General features: G+C 37.6%; 1 protein-coding gene across 14 annotated transcripts in view; it reads right to left on the bottom strand.

Moving 5' to 3' along the window:
• Positions 1-23,583, bottom strand: part of PDE4D (phosphodiesterase 4D) — a 1,386,129-nt gene that overhangs the window by 434,107 nt on the left and 928,439 nt on the right. The gene's annotated exons all lie outside the window — the stretch shown is intronic.

Here is a 23,583-nt window from a genome sequence, read left to right as displayed (position 1 = left end):
ATGCTGAAGTTTGGTGGGTTTTGTAGTTTGTTAGGATTGTCTATAAAACATGGAGTCATGTTTATAACTACATTAAATGATTATTTGTATAATTTGAACTTAGGGTGATTCTATTTTAAACCACTGAAAATACTTTTGAATGTCATCTCTAGAAATAATGGAGTACAACAAAACCAAAGTATCCAGACGGAGCCAACATTTTCAGTGTTGGTAATTTAAGGAGGTAATCACATGACATATAAATCAGAATGCGCACGTTAAGAATTATCAGTGAAGAGTTAAGCAGGATTTCAGAACTTAAATATGATTTCAAGAACTAAACCTTATTTTCGCTCCAGAACACTCAATTTACTACCTTAGAACCATTAATATGTTCACAGTTTTACCTTCCAGAAACCTGCCTCTAGTTCCAAAGACTCTTAATTAGGTAATTATTTTCCATGAGCCCAAATGGTTATCTTTGATGTGTGTCCGGGTTCAACATCCTTTACACTTTCACCCGTTTGCAGAAGTCAGCGTTTCCTTTCTGGGGATTGCCTCTACTGACCAGATTGCTGATGGGGCTCCCAGGAATAAAACAGACACCATGCTTTTGCCCACTGCCTGACCCTGAGATGGTACTGGTTTCATTCTGCCAAGACCAGGCAGCTGAAATCATCACAAACTGACAAAAAAGACTCTCACTTGGTCCTCTTATTCTGTTCTTTCCAACATTTCCAAATATCAAATATTTACTATTTAATATTATGTGCCTGGCCCTCTAGGTACTATGAATGAAGTAAATAAAATTTAAAATATGATCAATACTTATCTTTGAGACTTGTGTCCTAAGTGGGGAAGACAAAACTAATTTACATGGAATGATTAGAAAACTTAAGTGAGAAACTATAATATGAATTGTTATGAACTGTGTCCTCATTCCCACAAAACAATTCATATGTTGAAATCGTAAGCCCTACTATCTTGGAATGTGACTGCATTTGTAGGTAGTGTCTTTAAGGAGGTATTAAGCAAAAATTAAATTTTTAGCATGGACCCTACTTGAATAGGACTAGTGTCCTTTAAAGAGGTGATCAGGACACATGCAGAGGGGAAGCCCATGATGATATGGGTAGAAAACAGCCTCATCTACAAAGCCAAAGACGGGCTTCAGAAGCTAACATCTTGATCTTGGACTTCCTGCCTCCAGAACAAAGAGGAAATAAATTCCTACTGTTTAAGCTACCAGTCTGTGGTACTTTGTTATGGCAGCCTGAGCAAACATATACAGACTCACTTGAAGAATAATTTAGGGCAGGGATGAACCAGGATGTGTTGGAAAGTTTTGTGCAGGACATGGGGTCAGAACTGAACACAGACAAAAACCAGGTGAAGGAGAGGCAGAGAGATGATATTTCCAGAGAGCAGCGACTCAGTGCATAAGCACTGTAACCGGTAGAGAAAATAATTTAGTCATTGGCAGCAGTCTCTAAAGTCTTTGAACCTTTGCTATTTGTTCATATTCAGTACTGATGTCTTTCTATTAACCTATTGATTCCCTTACATTGAATAGAAAATTTCAGTTTACATTAAATATAATACGTAATTAAAAGGGCTACACTGACATTGATACAAACATATACGATATCATACATATTTAAATCTTGAAATATATAGCCAAATAAAAAATGACTGCAGGCAAAATACTGTTGAAGCATTATAAATTCAACTGTATTTTATATGTTATTTCCTATGGACGCAGAAACTATCCATGTAAAATGAGACAGGATCCTTGCAATAGATGACATTAAGAAAAAAAGAAACTACGTTTGAGTCTACTGATATTTGTCTCTCATCGTCCACATTATAGGTATTTATCATCCAAAGCTTCAAGTATTTTTTTCTGGACGAAGTTTATACATATATTCATGATCATATGTTACTAAAGCATTTAAGTAGAGAGTTTCATGCCAGTACAAATAAAAAATTAAACGTTAAAATACTTCTTTTCTATTCTTGACTCCCTTTTAGAAACAAACTGACAGAGAGACAGACAAAAACGTGTGGGCATTGCCCACATCTGTTTACATTTGCAATTTTCAGAAAATGTTTAAAAGCAGCATTGAGGTGAATAATTTCCAATCTGGAAAATGGCAAGCCAGCTCAGAACCATAGCTGTTGATCTGCCCAAAAAGCAGGTGAGAATACATATTTCATGAACATTCCTTATAATCTTCTTACTCTCAACAGCAACAACCCCACCCCCATCTTCCTGTACCGTCAGCCCCCATCCTTAGAAAAAAGAAGAGTGTTTGAAGTCCCTTAACATTCTTACCGGAAGCTGGTGTGTGTCACACTTTACTGTTCATGTTATTTTTTAACTTTTGGTTTTGGTGATTATGAGCCATTTGTTCTACATCAGGTAGGTGCATTTTCTTTCAGCATTAGGGAAGAGGAAAACGAAAAATACTTACCTAAAAAACAAAACAGAGAAAAAGAAGGATTAAAGTGAATTCAGGGCAACACCTGATCACTTGACAAAACACTGAGGTGGGGGTAAAGACCCCTCAGGCGCCTAACAGCGCTGAGCCCTCCAGCACACAAAGCACACGGACGCAGCCGTGCACACCGAAGGCGCACACTATTCTGAAAGTGAACAAAGCAAAGGCGTATTCCTTCTTATTTAAGAAAAATGAACAGGTAAAGCCAAGTTTTCACTTGATATTCTTTTCAATTTTCTAAACAACTTAGATTATCACAAACCCCACGCTGTGTTTATCTTATCACCTCTCTCTGTACTTTAACAGGTTTTGTTGACTGCCTATAATAACGCTTTTATAATGATAATAGTCAGGAAACCCTGACTCTAGACCTTATGTCTAATCTAAATCAGAGCTTCAGTGCTGTGTCTCCCAACAGCATCAGTGAGAGAGGACAGGGACATGCCTGACATTGATAAGTTATGAGAGAAACAAAGGCTTTGCTAACAGTTATCTTCATGACTCTGAGGCTTCCCTTAATAGGAGCCATTGTAATATTGGTAGAAGGGTCCTTTTATGAGATTTTGGTGCAGGATTAACATAAATGACATCCAAGCGAACACACAAAATCAGACGCAGCATACAATGAAGACTAGCAGGTTTTATATAAATTTAGGAAAAGTTACATTTCAATCATAAATGGCAAATATCTGTGGTTTTCATCAATGTGCCAGCTTTGTATAGGTATGATATCTTTGACAATATGCTGATCACAGAAAGCCCTGCACACTGGGAAAGCACGAAATGTGCTTGGCAGAGCTTTAATCAGTGACAGTTCGGGAATGGTTGGTAGAAGGCACAGGACATTCCAAGTGAAGAAATTTACTCACTCTGTCAGTCATCAAAAGCCAAAGGAACAGTTCCTTCAGAAGTAATGATTTTCCCATTCTTTGACAGACAAGAACCAAGCAAAAGGAGTCCCAAGAGAAAATGGGACATTTGAGAGAGGGGTAGAAGAGGCCCCATTTATAATGAGGACATGATGCCCAGCTCGAGCTGCCGGCTCTGGTGCTGGCTGGTAAACCAGGGCAAAGGGCAGAGCCACAAAAAGGCATTGCTTCCCAAGCCTGCAACATGTCACAGTCACCTGTGTTGCTTGGTAAAAACAGGACATTCCTCGGACCTACCTAGACCTATCGTATCAGTGTCTCTGGAGGTGAGATCTTGGACTTTCCATTTTAAATAAGCTCCCCGAGTTGATTTTATCTAGCCAGCCTGGTGTGAATCAACACAGTTAGGAACCACGTACTAGAAGGTTTGGGCTGTCTCCTTTTTAAGTGCTGCTTGTCAGAGATCATTCTCTGAGGTGACTGAGCCACATCGCTGTGTCAGAATTAAATAAAAAATCATGATTTCATGAAACATCAGTTATAGAGAGAGGGAATCTGTCTCTTCTTTCTCTAATTTTTCTTCACCAACAAACTGCTAAGAAAAAAAAAAAAACTAGCATAGCTTATTATTTTAGCTAATAGGGTCCTGTGCCACTAATCAGCACTCTTTTCCACTCCTAAAATATAACAACTCTTGCTAATAAGGTACATTCTGGGGGCGCCTGGTGGCTCAGGTGGTTAAGCGTCCAACACTTGGTTTTGGCTCAGGTCATGATCTCAAGGTCTCGAGATGAAGCCCTACATCTGGCACTGTGCTGGGGATGGGGCCTGCTTAAGATTCTCTCTCTCCCTCTGTCCATCCTCTCTCACCACGCTCTCTCTCTCAAAATAAAATAAAATAAATTTTTAAAAAGGATGCATTCTGCACTCCCACTCATAGAGGGCACTATTTTCTGTTTGTTCATTCTGTTGTAGACAATTGGCAACAATAAAAAACAAAACAAACAAAACCCTTCCACAGTCTCACCAGGGAGCTGATCCAAGAACTAGTTCTGAATGTTACAGAATGCACAGCAGCAGTCTCTTCAGTGCAAACTCCCACAAGCCCGAGCAGACTGTAGCATCCTTTATCGGGAGTCTCTTGACTTAATATAGCTCCATTTTCACTAGCTAGTCCTTGAGCTATTTTTATCTACTAATGCAAAATGAGGAGTTGGTTTCTTTTTTTTCAGAAATGTTTAATTACATCCTAATATTTCTTTGCTTTTGACATTTAGAAACGTTGATCTCACTTTCAGGATGAACTGGCATATTTAAAAGGATGCAACGTGCCTCACAGGGGTATATCAAATTTCATACTATATCTAAAGAGATGCTTTCTTTCAGACTAAAGTGCTCTACTGTTAAGTAAAAAAAAAAAAAAAAAAAAAAACTAGTCATGATACCAGCAAACTGTGAACTGACCTCAATATTAATACCTACGTTCATCAGAGTCTAAATGGAAATACATTTATGTTTCATATTTGCAGGTGAACCTGTACGGCGATTTTAAAAGATTTTCTACATGTCTATCTTAGCATACAAGCTTTCGTTTGGTTTTGTTTACAAAGGGGAAGAAACGATGAAGATTCAAAGAAGGGCATAGGGTTGGCCAGAGCTAAAAGCTTCGGGGGTGGAGGTCAGTGGAATAATTTTTAAAATATCTCCTATATTTTAGAACATAAAAATGGAAGAAAGATGAAATATTAACTGGCACAGGGCACTAAGTAGCACAAAGCACCACAAATAGCTTTGAAGGCTTCTGTAAATCTCAGGGATCATCCTAAGACTCCCATCCCTCCACACTCCTCCAACTCATGTTATTCATTTCCTTTTCCCTTTCCAATCGCCCAAGTGGCAACAGCTACAAAATGCATCAGCCAAAGGAAGATGGTCAGAATGGCCTAAAGAATATAAAGTGACATGCGGTTTCGGCTCTGACTGTGGCCTTTCTCCAGTAGCACACAGTGTGTCGTCTCTCTTTCCTCATTTTTATGGTGGGAGTATAACATGGTATAGGCTGAAACCCATCACCAAGTAGCCAAGCTTCCAGAGGTAGCTACTCTGTGTACAAAATAATTTGTTTATAGTACAGATTTCAATTTTGTATTATGGGGAAAAAAGGTTAAAAAACTATAACTTGCTTTATTCCACATGAAAATAGCTTAGGGGCACCTGGGTGGCTCAGTCAGTTAGGCATCTACCTTCAGCTCAGGTCATAATCTTAGGGTCCTGGAATCAATCCCCTCATCGGGCTCCCTGCTCAGCCGAGAGTCTGCTTCTTCTTTTCCCTCTGCCCCTTCCCCCTGCTCATGCTCTTTCTTTCTCTCTCTCTCAAATAAATAAGGAAAAAAAAATCATTAAAAAAAAAGGAAATGGTTTAACGTATACATAATAACTAGGGATGTGACGTAAGTACACCTCCCCGACCAGAGGGACAGGTCAGACAGCAGGGAAGCAAGGGAAACACACAAGGAGAAGGGAAGGGCTAATGTTTCCGAGAAGAGGAATCATGTATTCTTTTATTCTGCATACTGTCTTTGAAAGCCCAACACTTTTTTAGGCTCAAATTAAGCAGACTTTGTTCAAGTTTAGCCAGTTAAGCTATAAAAAGTAAATACAAACCTAAAGTAAGTATGCCTGTTTACTGAAGCATCCAGTGAGACTGGTCTCATTACTGAAAATTATACCAAGAATACACATGACTGGAAGCCAGGTCTGGACAGTGTTTTTCATATACCAAAGCTGATTTTGTGCCAGAAACGGGAAAGGAGAGAGAGCCAAAAAGCTGGAAGAGAGACGTGCCACGGTCAACCTGGCTCCTAAACCAAGATGGTTTTCATACACTGTAAATCATTTCCCCAAAGGCAGCAAACGCATTTCACTTGCTGACATTGCTCTTGAACAACTAGCCTGACAAACAGCTTTCTCATTAGCTTTCAAAGACATCTTATCTGTGCCCTTCATCTCCTGCAAATGCATGAATATAACCTTTCTGTCACCTTGACTTTTAATTTCCCCTTCAAAATAGGAATCTTCTGAATTATTTTGACAGGTCATACAAGTCTCTCAACACAATTCATAAAACTTGTCATTTTATATGCTTTAAAAATTAAGATTGTAAACCAGCTCCATATTTTCATACTAATGCCTACCTGAAATCAATGCTGAAGACTGCAGGCTAGCCATATTGGGCCTAATTAAAGGGCTAATAATCCACAAACTGATTAAAAAATTACTTGGAGAATGAGTACTCCAGCTTGTTAACAGCTTAAAAGAAACAGACCTCTGACTAGAAATGTTGTCAACATGCACGGAAAATAAAGACTAAAGGCAGATTGTAGGAGAAGGATTATTTTTGTGCTTACGTGCAGCTTCTTCCCCACCTGCCTCTCAACCTCACCAGACACTGTGAATAGGAGTACATTTAATTTAGTAACAAGAGCATAGGTCATCTTGTCAGAGACAGATCATTCACGACCCTAATCTAGTCATATGTGGTTTGAGCTACTCTATTTTTTTTTCATGAAAGCAAAGAAGGGGAGAATAGAGAAGGAAAGAAATAAAGAATGACTTAGAAGAAAGCCTAGAATATGGTATGTACAGATTAAATGGTTTTTGTTACAGTGATTAGGGGCAAAAGTAGTTCAAAGTACAAAAAATGAGTCCAAAATTGGTCTAAAAATGGTCCAAAGGGTAAAACTTTAGTCTTTTTAAGTAAGAACAAAATTCTGCAAAGAGCCTAATCATCCCTGCTGTGTTTAAAACTAGATTCTGATACAAGAAATCTGTGAAACACAGGCACGCCGACATAACTTGCAAGTACTCTTTCCAGGCCACAGGATATAGTCCCTAATCCGGAATATAAATAGACACCATGCTAAACCTCTTTCGTGACAAGTGACTACTTACCAATAACTTGGAATTTACTGCTTAAAGAACATTCCTCATTTCACTGCTAGTCGTCACAGGGTGAGAGTACTTCCCCACAACCCATGCGTGGCAGTGATGGGACACATGGTTCGGTTCCACCGTTTGTGGAAAGTGCACTTTGAATTCTTTTCCTAGTCTTCTCTCTCTTGCTTCTTCTTTAGCTTCTTCATCGAGGATATTCTCAAGATTGTTCTAGATCTTTTGTTTTATCACGCAAACTAGATCAGCAAACTAGTTTACTCTCATACTTTTAATTATAGAATGCCTTCCAAATATGTAGCTCAGACCCCAATTTCTTTTTTTTTTCTTTTTTTTTAAAAGATTTTATTTATTTATGTGACAGACAGACAGCCAGTGAGAGAGGGAACACAGCAGGGGAGAGGGATAGGAAGAAGCAGGCTCCCAGCCCAGGAGCCCGATGTGGGACTCGATCCCGCAACGCCGGGATCACGCCCTGAGCCGAAGGCAGACGCCTAACGACTGCGCTACCCAGGCACCCCTCAGACCCCAATTTCTAATCAAAGCTCTGCTCCTTCCTTTCCAGCGGCCAGAAAAGAAACATCACATAATCCATCACGGTATTACATCAATAATCCATGTACTTTACCCAGGAGTTTTTGATGAAGCTATATGCACTGACAATTATATCTAAAGCCTATAATTAGTTGTGCTATGTAGATTGTAGCCAATGCCAGACCACTCCATCAAATCCGCCAATGACACCTTCCCTTTCTTTGGAAAGTGGTCAGAATTCCTATTTATTTAGCAAGGATAAGAATTTCATACTGCTTGTGGCTACCTTCTTAAAATACCTCTGCTTTCCCAAAAAGAGCTCTGTGCTAGGGCATTTCAACATCCTAATTTCCAGATGTTATTATTCCTGACAATGGATCTGCATTGATTTCATATGTGTTTAAGAAATCCGTGAAACTAGAGCTCATCCAACCTGTCACCATCACTCCTCATCAACCTCAAGCAAATGGCCAGGCTGAAAGAACAGTGCAGACCACTAAGGACACCCTAAAGTGAGCTGTGAGAGGAAAATGACCAAGAAGATTTGCCAAGTTTCTCATCACTCAACATGTCACTCCAAGTGGACCAAGAGGAGTCGGTTCTGATGAATAAAAAATAGAGCAACCCTGTAATTGTTCCTTTGACAGTTTCTACATAGAGTTTAGCTTAGAATTTATAGGCAAACCAGAATGTATTCTGGACGTTGTGTCATTCTTAATTTAATTTTTCCATTAAAGTTGGTCTTGACTGAGAATTTTAAAGGTAAGCAGAGAGACGCATGCTCCTACATAATTTAAATCACAGTGCATGTGATATTATAAGGGCTAGACTATTGGTCACCCCGGGTGAAATAATACTAATAAGAATGATTAAGTGTTCTGCTCAGTTTTGTTTTTAAATTCCTGCTTGTATTTTATTTCTTTTGAGTTTATTATAGGCTAACATGTACCTACTTATTTTAAGTTCAGGTTCATTATATAACATAGATCCCCTGGAGTATTTTTTTCACCAAAAATATGAGTTAAGTCCCTTTTTTCCTACTTAATTGCAACCAAATCTCCAAAAAGTTAGGAAAACTTGGAGGGAGTCCGGAAAAGAGTAAAATCATGATAAATGTGTCTATCAAATATTCTTAGCTCTTCTCTTTCTGGACACATGATTGGATTGCCCTTACCCTCTCCCCCTCTTTTATGTCAGGCATGGTCATGTGATATACTTTGACCAATGGATTTAAGCAAAAGTAGTAAAAAACCTTCACTTCTGGGTGAAGGTTTTAAGATCCTATGCCTGATACACTACATTCTTCCTCCCTGTTAAGGTAACTGTGGAAGTCTATATTGAGAAGAAGCATCAGCCACCCTGGGTCCCTGACTGGCTACAAAGCACAGCCACCTTGCCAATCTATCTTGGGTATGTAGAAAGGGTAAGAAATAAACTATTGTTGTATTAAACTATTGACATTTTGGGTTACTGCAGAATAATCTAGCCTGTCCAGTGTCTTGTACAATGAGTAACCAAAATAATAAAATATAATAACTGCAGCCATGGAGAGTTTTATGCTAAAAAGGGGGGGTTGTTGATGCCTAGTATTTAAGTTCAAAATTGAGAAGCAACTGAAGATTGATTTAATTCCTGGTATCAGGAATAGAAACAGGGTTGTGTTTCCTTTTTCTTTCTACTAGAAAGGTATTAATGATTTTTTTCCCAAAGAAATGTACGTCTGTTTAACAAAAATGAAACTGACTTGAAGCAGGATAATTTTGGTTTGGTAATAAGAAAAAAAAAAATCAGGTCATGAAGGAAGATGAGCAAGGGGTAAATAATGAAGGCTCCTGCCCTAGAGAACTATAAGAAGACACAAACCTCCATCACTACCAGATTGTTTCCACTAGTGGACTTCAGAATTTTGGAATTCAGAATAAGAACTATAGGATTGGTTTAGGGATCCTCAAAGGAGTTCGTGGATTAGTTTAAGAGGGTCTGTGACCTCGACTAACCCAGTAGCTAGAGTGTGTATGGCTCTTTCAGAAAAGGCCTATAGCTTTAATAAGATTCTCAAAGGGGTCTCTAATCCAAAATAAGGCTAAAAACTATGGCTAGATACTGGCCCTACTTTCAGTAGGAAATTATAAAGTATAATCTTAAGTTTTATTCCACAATTCTCTTGGGTATGGCAAATCTGTAGCCTTACTTTCATCCTCAAATCAGTGTGGAGCACCCAAGAATTTTTACTTCTGCCATCTTAAACTGAAAATTAGCCTTGCAAAGCAGGAATCTTAACTTGAATTCTAACCAAGATGTTAATTAGAATTAAGTTCAAGGAGTTTGCCGAAGATGTCTTAGAGGGGCTGAGAATTCTCAATTTTCTATCTTATATCTAAGGTCTACTCATGTCTTCCTCTTTTTAAAAAGGCAAACAAAGGTTGGCTTAGCCTCCCACACATTGCTTTTTTGACAGAATGCTTTTTTTGGCTGTCAGAATCTAAGATTTCCAGACTCAACTGCTGTGGGACTGAGCTTGCTGATAGCCATATGCCTCAATATCTCCAGGCTTCTAGGGTGTTCCCACTGGCCACCCAAGCCCAAAAGGAAAATTTAGGGCAGGCAGGTTCTTTAAAAACTCTCTTCTTCCCTTTATATTTCTGTCTGTTTCCATTTTATCATTAAAACTATACAAAATAAAGTTCTACAATGAATGTGTAAGAGACCAAAAGTAGGCGTTTTCAAAAACTTCAAGCACCCCTACTAAAAGACACAAAGCAAGGCTCTTAAAGCCTTGGTTATGTATGTCATTGTGCAGGGAATGATTGAGAAGTAGGAGTTTCTCTCTAGCAATCTATCCAACCTCCCTCCCCTCCATTTTATGGAGAAAATGGTGAAATTAAAATCTGAGTTCTATTTCTGACTACGATAAAATATCTTAGAAAAAAGAAACACTTGATTCAAGGACACATAATTAAAAACAAAAACAAAAACAAAAACAAAACTTAACCTAATGTGATAGAAGCCAGGATTTTGGTTACCCTTGTGGGGCATGGTGGGAGGGTTGGAGATTGGAGTATGGTACCAAGGATTGCTGGAGGAGTTGATAATATTCTATTTTCTGATCTGGATGATGGTTACATAAATATGTAAATTTTGTGGACATTCATCAAGCTGTGCATTTAAAATTGGGTGCTTTTATGTAGGTTTTATTTCAGTAACATATATATATATATATATATATATATTTTTTTTTTTTAAATGTTAACTGGAGGTTCCTGCATGGCTCAGTTGGTTGAGCGTTTGACTCTTGTTTTATGCTCAGGTCATGATCTCATGGGTTGTGAGATCAAGCCCTGCATCGAGCTCCACACCCAGTACGGAGCTTGCTTGAGATTCTCTCTCTCCCTCCACCCTCTCACTCTCTCTAAAAAATAAAAATAAAAATAAAAATAAAATAAAATAAAATAAAATAAAATAAAATAAAATAAAATAAAATATTAACTGACTGTAATAGGCCTGGTGAATGCCTAGTAATACATCATTAGCAAAATGCAAACATATGTATAGTGTCTCTGAGGGCCTTAAATTTTGGCCATTTTGCTGAAAGTGTTCAAACTTACCCCCATTGGAATTATTCTCCTCTGGCACATTTATATAAGAGATGAGATGGGATTATCTTTGGTTGGCAAGTTCCTGTATAACACAATCTTGTATAAAGCATTGCCCATTTGGCATTCATTTGCCTCAAATATGGTTTTGTGTTACGCACTTTGGAAAACCACATTGCATGTGGTCAAATGTCCATCCCCCTTCCCTCCCATAACTCAATTCAACTTCAACCTAACATCAGTTTTATGTTGGAAAAAGAAGGATATTTTATATAGAATCTATGTGGCCTATAATTACAAAACAAATATCCTGTGCCACATTTTAAATAGACAAAACTTTGAAATATTGTTTGCAAACTACACTCCCTAATGGCATTACAACATATAACAATAGATCGTTTTAGAAGGTAATTGAATTAAATCTCACAATAAGTTTCAACAGTCTATAGAGAAATACTTAGAGGTAAGAGTAACACATGAAAAAGAATAATAGGGCCATCAGTCTATAAAAACAAGCTAGAGAACCCAAACATTTCACTATTATCGAATTCAGTAATTTGAATTTCTATTCACAATTGACAGGGAATATTCTAAGGCAGCTGTAAAAACCACCTACAGAAAATTAAAATGAGAATATTAATTCTGCTTGAGAAAAAAAGAACTTGATAGTGATATTAAGATAAACATTTCTATAACTTGCTTATTTCGCTAAGCAACAATGGCTACTAAATTGATTTTACTCTCAAAATAATCATGACTCAGTATCCTTTATTCTTGAAAAGCAAAAACAAAGAGATTATTGATGTTATAAAAATATTAAGGAAGAAGTATACCCACTGCTCAACAAAACAAATGAGTGAAGGCTAAAAGTGCACATAATAAAATGAGATGAAAAGAAATGGATTCGGGTAGGTTCAAGTTACAAACTCTTACAGAATTTTAAAATACTGGATTTAGTTGAGAACATTAGTAATTACCATCTAGGAATATCCATATCTTGTTTTCTTTTAGGCATTAGTAATTTTTGCCAGAGTGGAACCTAATTAGAAATGGTAACAATCTGTGTAAGCACAGAGCTGAGGTTTATAGCCAGACTACTTTTTCTCAGATTAAAAACAACTAAACTAAATTTGGGGAAAAGATTGCAGAGGCAAGGTTGAAATTACCTAAAAGAACAACCTGTTTTTAAGAACTTAAAGGTGTCTGTTTATATGTGAAAAATGGATATGCTAACTACAAATCATTTTATCTTATTAAATTGGGTACAGAGAGATCTTCTATTTGTCAACAGTTTAAAACTCTAAATTAGTTTACTCAATGTTCAAGATACTGCGGTAAACAGTTCAGTCATTACATACTGAAGAGATTAACAGCTACAATATGTGTGTTTGTGTAACAATTTTAACTAAAATCTATGGTAGGGGCGCCTGGGTGGCACAGCGGTTAAGCGTCTGCCTTCGGCTCAGGGCGTGATCCCAGTGTTACGGGATCGAGCCCCACATCAGGCTCCTCCGCTATGAGCCTGCTTCTTCCTCTCCCACTACCCCTGCTTGTGTTCCCTCTCTCTCTGGCTGTCTCTATCTCTGTTGAATAAATAAATAAAATCTTAAAAAAAAAAAATCTATGGCAAAGTTACAGAATTCATTTTTGATTTTGAAAGATAATAGATAACATATTTGAGGATTATTTAAGTGTATTATTTGAATAAATATAAGTACTCCAAACTATCCATTCTATGTAATCAGTTAATTTTCTCCTGACCCATTTTTAACTAGCAAAATAGTACTTAACATATAACCTTGCTCAATGGAATCTTAATAAGATTTTAAATAAACTACAGCTATAATACTTCAGTAATCAGTATCTTAAAATGTAAGGTTTAACAATGCATAATTATTTACTCTAACCTCAGTAATTTTTAAATACTTCTTGCTCTTGGGTGATGGACATGACACATCTCAAAAAATATAACATAAAAAAGAAGTGATAAAATGACAAAAGTATTCAACGCACAAGACAAAATCATGGGCTCAGAATAACCCGTGATGGTTTGAACACTAACTGCATATTGGTTACCTGGGGAGCTTCCTGAAAATACTGATGCCCAGGCCTGCTGTTCAGAAATTCTGATTCAACTGGCCTGGATTTCCTCATCTTCCAACGTTCCCCAGGTGATTCCAAAGCACCGCTAGGGCTGGAAGACCGCTCCACAACAACTTTTAGGCAGATACTGTGCTAATAAAGAGCATAGTCTGCCCTCACCAGCTTCGGTTAAGTCTAAAGGATTCCAGATCGATACCAAAGTATGTTTCTGACTCGTTTCCTTTGATCCATCCTCAGAAGAAAGAGAGACGGAGTAACACAACTTCCTGTTTATGAACCCTTCCACCCTTGATTGTATTTTCAGATTCCCCATTTGGATTTTTACGTTGGATCAGCATATTTCAGTGTGGACTCATGGCCAATAGGAAAGTTGTGTAACAAATGGCATGGCCTGTGACAAATTTTAAAAACTAACAGAAGAGATTAGATTCCCCACCAACCTACCTACTTATAAGAATAAGTACGACTTGGTGAAACTTTTGTCTCAGTTAAATTTACATATCTATATGTGTGAATGCATATGCCGGGTGGGAAAATAAAAGTATTTCTGCACCAGGTTGTTGGGCTCTCAGGCACTTCTAGCTGCTTCTCCTCTTTTCACTGTCAGAAAATTGATACACTTCTATAAGCTCATGAAGAGTAGTAGTTTATCCAGCCATAATTTTAATCAAAGCAGCACTGAACTAATAAAAATATCTTCTAATAGAATAACCAGGGCATATATCCTATAAGTGCAGATTGGGGTAGGGAGGGTATGCAAATTAATTTCTAATTTCTACTGCTATGGATTATTTTGTCTTTTTCTCTAATTTTTTCACTAATATCTTGTGGCAAACAAAATGGTCCTCCTACTCACAGGGGACATTTTTGGAAGCTGTGTTGTTAATTCTGTTTTTTCAATAGTGAAGATTTTTAGAAGTGTGAACACTTCAATAACTTCATTAAAGGAGAAATTCTCCAAGATATTTTTCCACGGATATTCTTTGAATTTTTTTTAGCTAACTATTTGTTGATATTTTTAAATTTGCAAAGTTATCAAAAAGGGTGGGATAATTTACAAAACAGAAAATGATGCTGCTTTTGGCAATGTTATTGTTCAGGCACATGGAAAGTATGTGTATCTCTTTGAAATAACTGTCCTTTCAGGTTGTATAGTGTTAACAGGGAGATAATATTTTCCTATGTTCTCTGAATGGCCTAAGATAAACACTGTCAGTGTCATAGATGACCTACCTTATTTTATTTCCCACTTTTACTCAACACCTAGGTTCTGGTTCTCTCTAGGGTATTCAAAAAACTTTTCTGTTTTTTTCATTCATGATGGATACTGTAGATGCACTAGCATGGTGCCGAGCCATGCTGGGTCACTGAGATTCATCAGCAGTGAAGTCAATGGAACCAACATGCTAGGATGGGGCACCTTATGAAGCTAGGTATACTTATCAGAATGTGCTTTCATTCAAATAATTCTGTATCCTTCCAATAAATCTGTTTACTTGAGCTAATTTTATTTCTGTTTGTTCATTCACTTACTGAGCACCTACCGTGTGCCAGAGAGGTAATATTATTTAATATGGCAAAGTGGTCCCTGACTTTGGGAAGTCCACTTCTTTATAAGCAAACTGCCCCTACTAAAATAGTTTATATCATTCTCCTCCCTTGAAATGAACTTAAAGTCAAGTCTTACATGCTTTAGTGTTTGCAGAGTAACCAAGATAGCAATGACCAGGCAGCACCATGCACATGGTATGCTCGAACTCAATGACTGTTTGTGTACAGTCCCGCCTTGTCCCACAAGGCGATTGTGGGAGCTCCTCCTCTCCCATTTCACCAGAGGTCCTAAAAAAGCAAAAGATACGTGGTGCCTGGGTGGTTCAGTTGGTTAAGCATCTGACTCTTGATTTCAGCTCAGGTCATGATCTCAGAGTCCTGGGCTTGAGCCCCACATCAGGCTCCCTGCTCATCAGGGAGTCTGCTTCTCCCTCTCCCTCTCCCCTCGTGCTCACACAACTCTCTCAAATAAATACATAAAATCTTAAAAAAAAAAAAAAGGCTAAAGACACAGCAACAGATGGCAAATAATCCTACACCCTGGAGTTGCCAGATGATCTTGTAGGGCTTGCAAAGGTGCAGCTTTTCTGATCCTTAGCTGACATCCCACACCCAGCTTCTAAAAGAGGCCAGAAGGACCAATATAGAAGAAATAAGAAATTCCAGAGAGAATTTCTCTTGAGAGAATTGTAGGCATTTTGAGTCTAACTTTTCCACTGGGTTTTTAAAAGCAGTGGAGGAAAAGACAAATGTTTTCTGACTGTGTTTCACAAGTCCTACTTGTTCAACTGGGCAGTTACACTTTATGATAAATTGAGAAGTAATATAATGTCAGCAACCACCTCCCCACAAAAAAACAAAAAATACAAATCAGGAAGTCTAGTCTGGGATTGGCACCATCTAGCTGTGTGTCTCTACATGTATCATTAGACATGCTGAGCCACACCTGCTTCATCTCTAAAATGGGACTGAATCAGGCTTGCAAATGCTACAAATGTAAATCTCCCTAAAATCTCTGCCCCCTCTTCTCTGCTCTGTAGGTGCCTCTGGCTGATGGTGGGGAAAGGCGTTCCCACCTTTCTGAAAACTCCTTGGCCAGAATACTGTGGCCCTTCCCAACGTTAAGACTGCAGGATTTGACTTTTTTTTGGAAGTAAAGCCCTTGGTCGCTGCGGTGTTCCCATGACTGTCACCATTAACACACCCTCTTTGTCAAAACTATTCCTCACTTTGTGGGCGTGATTCTCATTGTATTCTTTGTGCATACGAGATGTACTTCACAGGAAAAACAACATACCAAAAAAGACTGCAACTCTCACGTTTTCAGTCCATGCATCAGACTTAAAACAGCAAACTTTTAGTCTCCAACATCCCCTCACTATTCAGACCCTCTGCAGGTTGTTAATTAACAAATGGCAGACATTTCTTCATAGCTGTATTGATTGAGGCTTCTTGAATTCTCTACCATTACAAGTTTTAACTCCTTAAACAATAATTTTGGAAAATTGCTTCAGTAATGATGTGTTTACTGAAACATGCTGGTTCAACTATGGTCTATATAGTCTACTTTCTAGGGAACGAGTGTTAAGGGAAAAGAGAGGGACCATTTCGGCATTCTTTAAAACACTCTTTTTAAAATGACCCCTGCTATAATGACGAGCTCTATAAAAAATGATTTTGCCATTCCAAATATACTGAGACAAAATCATCTTTGTAGTAATTAGGGAATATGCTCTTGAAAATGCAAGATTTTTCATAAACTATTCAAAATAAATTTCAAAAATATCAAATGAAAGGAAAAAAAAAGTGATTTTCTTTTGCTCTTTTTTTTTTTTTTTTTAAACAGACCCAAGTAAGGTATTGTGATACACTAAGTAATAAGGCCAGGTTTTAAAAGTGTGCATAAATCATTATCATAACAGGGCAAACCTTTTTCACTCTTGCTTAATGATCATCAGCAAAGACATCTTTCTAATGGCAATTACCATCTTATGCTCCCCACATTTTGCTATAGTCCATATGAGTTCAATCATTATTTACACAGAAATATATATACTTGGAAGTAATTTTTAAAATCTTTTAAATTAGAAAATTTGTGAGCCTCTCACATATTTACCTTGAGTCCATCCTCTTTTTGAAAGTCCGTAGACAAAAATATACCTAATCTTTAAAGTCTTTTACTATCCTCAAGGGCCTGCCTAGAGCAGCAGAGTTGCTGAAGGGTACTCTTCCTGGTTCCTCTTATTTAAGTGACTGATATGAACCAGGGACTAGAAAAGGTGGTGGAAAGGGCATTTCAGTTGATGTCAAAATGACCATACATAAAGCTCACCAGCATGTATGTCCTGTTAAGGATGGTTGCCTGGCAACAGTGGCCTTTCCCTATACTGGACTCAGGATGCAAATTAGTGTTTAGTAGCACACCTGCACCTCCCTTTGTCTCTAAGGCTGACTCTTATATTTACTAGAAAGGACCATACTCTCTTCTTCCTTATTAAGGCTAACGTTAAGGATCATTAACTAGGTGGGCAAACATTCACAATATAAACACTGAAACTGAACCAAGTGGCAAAGAGTATTATTGTTTCTGTTCAAGGGGCAATGTAGCTACATTTCAACAGGAAAGACACAGTTTATTGGTGGTTAGGGACAAGCACAGCCTGGTTTGCATTTGGGTCTCCTTCCCTTATGGAGTACTCCTGACACAGCCCTGCTGTCTCCCCTAGTTATGCCCTTCTTCCCGGTAGCATCAACTATAGAGAATTCCAAGTAAGTCAAACATCTCTGGATAATCCCACTGCTACCCAGGCTTCCCCATGACTGGAAGGTTCTTAGAGGGCAAGTCAAAACTATGGTTCTCCAGGGGTTTCACATCTGTATACTCCAAGCAAAATGTATTTATCTTAATACCAGTACTAACGAGTGATTACACAGCTGATAAATAATGTTTTCATTTTCATGCCAAACGTGCAATGTACCATGGGTGTCTAAAGCCAACCTATTAGCATATCTTTATTTTCCCAGACTGGTCCTATAAATACTATATCTAGGAAAATGACATCCCTGTAATTCAAGACTCTATGACTATGGGGTTCTGTACTTTGAGAGAGTCTAGGTAATCCTACACCAGTCAGAAAACCCACTAAGATTTGTGGAGCCAGGTCTTATTTTCTTATTTTCCACATCCCTGTCATCATTCTAGAACAGACAAATGAACTAGGTACACTGGTGATATTTGTGCCCCTTCTTTTTTCCTTCCCATCCTTAGTCAACAGCAGCAGCAAACCCAACATACTGTGCCCCCATTCCCATGATGGCACTTTTGATCTCACACATTTCTGTGAAATAGTAACACTAGAAAAAAACATCAGATCTGTTAGCAGCCTATAGTTGAAGACTCAGTTTTGACACTAACTAGTTGCCTTGCCCTGGTGAAATCACTTAGTCATTTATTTCACATTTTGTCTTCTGTAAAATATAACTTGAGTTGGCTCTGAATTTCTCTGAGTTCTGAAATTTCTTGGTTCCATGATTCATCAACCACCGCTTGACAACCAGTAATATCTACCATGATGCATGAGACTCAAGTGAGTAAACAGGCTAGTTAAGCAGCCACCACAGCAAACTCAGCTCTGGTTTTGGATCACTCTTGAAAATAACTGCGACAAACTTAGGGAAGCCTAGAGTCTGAGGATAATGGAAATAAAAGCAAATGATGTTATGGCAGTGTGTTTTTATAATCCATCTGGTCAGTCGCACAGTGCTTTGTTCATAGAAGACACAGTAGATACTTGTTATTTGATTGATGAATAGATAAAAAAAAAGATCTGTATTATCTATTAGTATTCAGGAAACTAAGGAATGACTACATAGTACATCCAATGATTTGTGCAATGTGTCACCCATCTGGGCTTTATTTTCACTGTATGTCATTGTTATTTATTAAAGAGTATGAATAATTAAGACAGAGACATCTGGCCCTGCCTATCTACCCACACTGAAAGTTTTTTTAAAAAGATACACACAGGAAACTAACATTTATATTTGGACATAAAAGCCTGGCTTAATAAGTCCCTACCAGTAAGGTTTTACAAAATAACCTCTCTTCCCAAGAATGCTGTCTTGAACAAGACTTCTACCAAACTTTGTAGGTATATATTTTTAGATTTGTTATATAGGTACATATATTTATTGTATAGCTGTACACAATCTTACCGCAGAACAACTTTTCTAGAAGAAATGTCCTGACTGAAGACCAAGAAGGTAAAGTCTCTAAGTGCTTTTATTTTTGCAAAAGATCTGAGCTAACATGGTCAGAAAATGAGTAACACTCAGACATTCTCACTATTGTGGAAGTAGTCCACAAAGAAGCAGAATGCAGGATTGCCTTGGGCATTCCTAGCTCCCCCCCCCCCCCAATGTCAATGCAGATCAAATTCAGATGACTTGCTATGTCAACTGCTTGCTTCTCCTGGGTTCTGTGAGAATATAGTTCTCATTAAAATTAGGTTGCCATCTAAGTACCATCATAGCTACTTTGAAATATAGGCAAAACAGTTTAAGCTTTTGCAAATGCCTTTCACCAACCCACAAAAGCAAGCCTGAAAAAAAAAAAAAAGATCAACTCTTTCCTATTCCCTTCAATTATGATCACAATCATGACATAAAATATTTTTTTTGGAGTCCACTGTTTGATTTGGAGTAAAGACACTTGGCGCCCTGTTAAAATTTCCCTCATACAGTTTCATGGATATGATTTGGTTGTGGGCTCTGTAATGCATGTGCCACCTCTAGTGCTACCTAGGAAACCATATTATTTGATTCATTTGCTCCTCACCTCTCATTTCCCATCTTTACCTTCCTCAGTCTTTTCTCTGTCACTATATAATGTCAGAGTAGACTTTTCATGGTTGCTTTTCAGAAACTGAAAAAGGCTTTCAAATATTTGAACTATCATCAATTTATTTGTCCACTAATAGTTGTAAACTTTTCATCTTAGTTACCACAGATGTTTTCCTTAAAACATCTTAAATTAATCTTAAATTATTAACACATTAATAATAATAACTAATACTTATGAAGTATTATGATGTGCTCTACCGTATACTTTATACAAATGTCTTATTTCAGTTAACTTTTACAACACTGTTAGGAGACAGATATTATTATTATCCCCATTTTATAGCTGAAGAACCATATGCCCATAGTTGTTAAGTTATTTAAAATTTTCATGTGTACTCGGTTAAGTGGGGACCAAGAGAAAATGAGTAAATATGATGGCAAGGTGTAGACAGGAAGGAGCGGGTCAAGAGCCAGGCTTGCATGCCTCTCACACAAGAAATTCACTGTGTGATGTTGGGCAAGCTACAAAAGTTTCACTTCCTTATGGCTAGAATGATGCTATCAGCTATAACGCCTTCCTAGTTAGTTATTTGTCTATTTAATTTTACACGTTCTTATTCCATAGAAAGGGTTTGAAGCAGTTTTTAAGGATTCGTAACCTAAAAGATTTATAAAAAGCAGATCAGGAATGGGAGGTACCATGAAAAAGTGCCAGAAATGAGGCTATTATGAAAAGGTATGTCTTGAAGAATTAGACCCCGGCTATCAACTTGACTCCAAGTCTTTGAGGGACATCTGGGTGGCTCAGTCGGAAAACGTCTGACTTCGGCTCAGGTCATGACCCCACAGTCCTCCGATGGAGCCCCTGCTTAGGTAGGAGGCCTGCTTCTCCCTCTGCCTCTGCCCCTCCCCAACTTGTGCCCCCTCTCTCACTCTGTCTCTTTCTCAAATAAATAAAATCTTAAAAAAATAAATAAATAAAGCAATCATTGAACAAGTGAAACCTGGTGAGTTGCACAACTTTAGAGGAGAAATATCTGCCTCCTAGCATTTCAAGATCAATGAGATCCTGCAACAACTAATGTTAATTTCCTCTCCCCTCTGCTCTGTGGGATGGAGGCCATACAGGAGCTAAGAAAGGAAGCCTGCCAAGACAGGCCCTTTAGAGAACTACCACAGGGTCCTTCCCACCACTCCACTTGCTCCTGCTCTTTCCCTCTATATGTCAGACACCCACTTGTGGAAACACGGGGGGAATCGCTCTTCTATCCGCCCTTGCCCTTCTGTGACAAGGATTCTTGAGCTCATTACTTAGACCCGCTTCTGAGTGCCCCCTAGTTCCCTCATGTTTTAGACGTCTCACACAGATCTTATGACATCAGTAAGAGCAAAAAAAAAAAAAAAAAAAGTAATAAGAAGGTTTAACAGTTGAAGCAAAGTAAAACATAACAGATTCAGAAGTGCTACAGTTTTTAAGGTCTGGAGGCCACCGAGTCTATAGCTTTCATTTCCTTTTTTTATCTCACATTTTCATGCTCTACCAGTACCAAATAATTCGAGCTATTCAGCTGATGCAAGCCGGGGTGGGGGGTGGGGGGGTGGAGAGCAAAGAGACGTGCATCTTGTAAGACTTGGAATGCAGCTATTTAATTTATCAGAAATGAATTAAGAGTAGATAAGCTGTTTAAATATGCATTTCAAATACCATTAACAGGAACATCTCTTTGCTACATATTGAGGGTTTTTTTAATAAAATTGGTAACGGTGGCATTAGCACACGCATAGCTGTGCACGCTGCTTAGCAAAGTTAATGCCAAGATATGCATTCATATAAAAAATAACCAGATACATAAGCAGAACAATAAATTTTTTAAAGAAATGTAATCACTGGGGTACTCTTTCCCCCTCCCCCCTAAGGAGTCTTCAGAGAGTTTTCAAAATAGGATTGGGATATCCATGGTTTCAGAAAATTTGTATGCACTCAAATACAACAGTTGAATTATCACCATGATAAAATATTTTTGGATGTATTAGGATTGATGGTTCAGCTGGTAAGTAAAATTTAAGGGTGAGTGGGAGAGAGACAGATGTAGAGAACATCTGTGCTTTCCAACTGAGATGAGTCAAAAAAGGAGAAGAATGACAAAGTCCTCTGGTAAATAAGCTGTGGGCTGTTTTCCAATCCAAGCCCATTCCTTTATTTTAATATTGATAAGAACTATTGCTGCTGCTCACTCTGCAATACTGTTCTCCTCTTGAGGCTTCTACTTACTTAAGCTCTTTTGTTTCTTACAAAAGCACATGCCTCTAGAAATATTAATTAGTTTCTCTCTTGATATGTCAGAACTATTCTTAATTAAGTGCAATTTTAGTTGTTAAATGGAATCACTTTGTTTTTCAGACTGCCATACTTCTAGGGAGAATCACATATAATGTTTAAAGTTCATATCTTAAGTAACCTTGCCTGGAAAATATGGAGTTGTTTGGTATAAGAATTGGATATACTTGCTATTTTAATGAAAGAACGTATGTGGAGTTCCAGTATTCTTTTTTTTCCTTCATTGCTACAAGACTCTCAACAATTACATTAATAAGACTTGGGGTGCCTTAGCAGTGGGAATAAATTTTTATTCATTTCTATGTGTCCACATAAAAAAGGGCTCAAAATGAGTCATTAGTGGGAAAGAAATCTTAAAAGGAAAGAATTGTGTCATGGCTGTGTCTCAAGGGAAACTTGACAATATCTAAGAATTTTGTTTTCTCCTTATTTCTTTATATTTTAATAACACACCAACTTCTTTCCCCATGTAGTTGTTTTCTTACATATATAGTGGTGATAACAGGATCCAAGATTTCCACTTTTTAAAAGGATGTGTTTAATAAAGCCTCTGGTATTTCTCTAGAGATAATGAAATTATAAAACCGCATTGCCTTAATAAAATAACAATAACATTTTAATTGGTTAGTACTGCCTGTGTAGCAAGAAGATCATTTTTCAAATATTTGTGTATCTCTTTGGACTCTCATATGCCCACAAAAATGAGACACCTTTATAAGTAAAGTCAATTGATTTTTTTTTCTCTCTCCTCTTCTCTAAATCAACTATGGAGTAAGTACCCTCTTAAGATAGATTTCCACATGCCAAATGATTTTTAAAATAACAGCTAGTTGAACTTAGTCAAATAATTATTTCAGAAATGTTTTATACATCGGCTGTTTCCCAACCGCCTCCCTCCACCACTACATGCAAAATAGCTTTTTGTTTTCCAAGTGACCAGAGAGAGTAAGTATGGAGTAGCTCCTTCATGCCAAACACTCTGTCAAATGCTTTCACAGGCATCATCTCAGGTCTTTATACGAGTCCCATGAAACACATATGATGATCCCCACTTTACAGACAATGCTAGGGACCTAAATAAGAAATATGCAAAAGAAATAAAACCAACTAAAAATGGTTTCTTAACTTAAAAAAAGATTTTATTCAAGAATATATGCCCAAGTACAGAATTTAAACCACTTAGAAATGCAGCATTTGCTTTTTGCTATACTCTACGTTTGTCATTTTTGTGCACTCCTGTATGCACCTGCATTTTGTGCACTATAATAACTAATTAGATTAAATTGAAGTAAATGAAGCTAATATAACTAAATTATCTTGTT

Source organism: Ursus americanus, chromosome 5 (assembly GCF_024610735.1).
Source record: "Ursus americanus isolate L20-20 chromosome 5, mUrsAme1.1.p, whole genome shotgun sequence".
Taxonomy (NCBI): domain Eukaryota; kingdom Metazoa; phylum Chordata; class Mammalia; order Carnivora; family Ursidae; genus Ursus; species Ursus americanus.
This window is presented reverse-complemented; position numbering and strand designations above follow the sequence as displayed.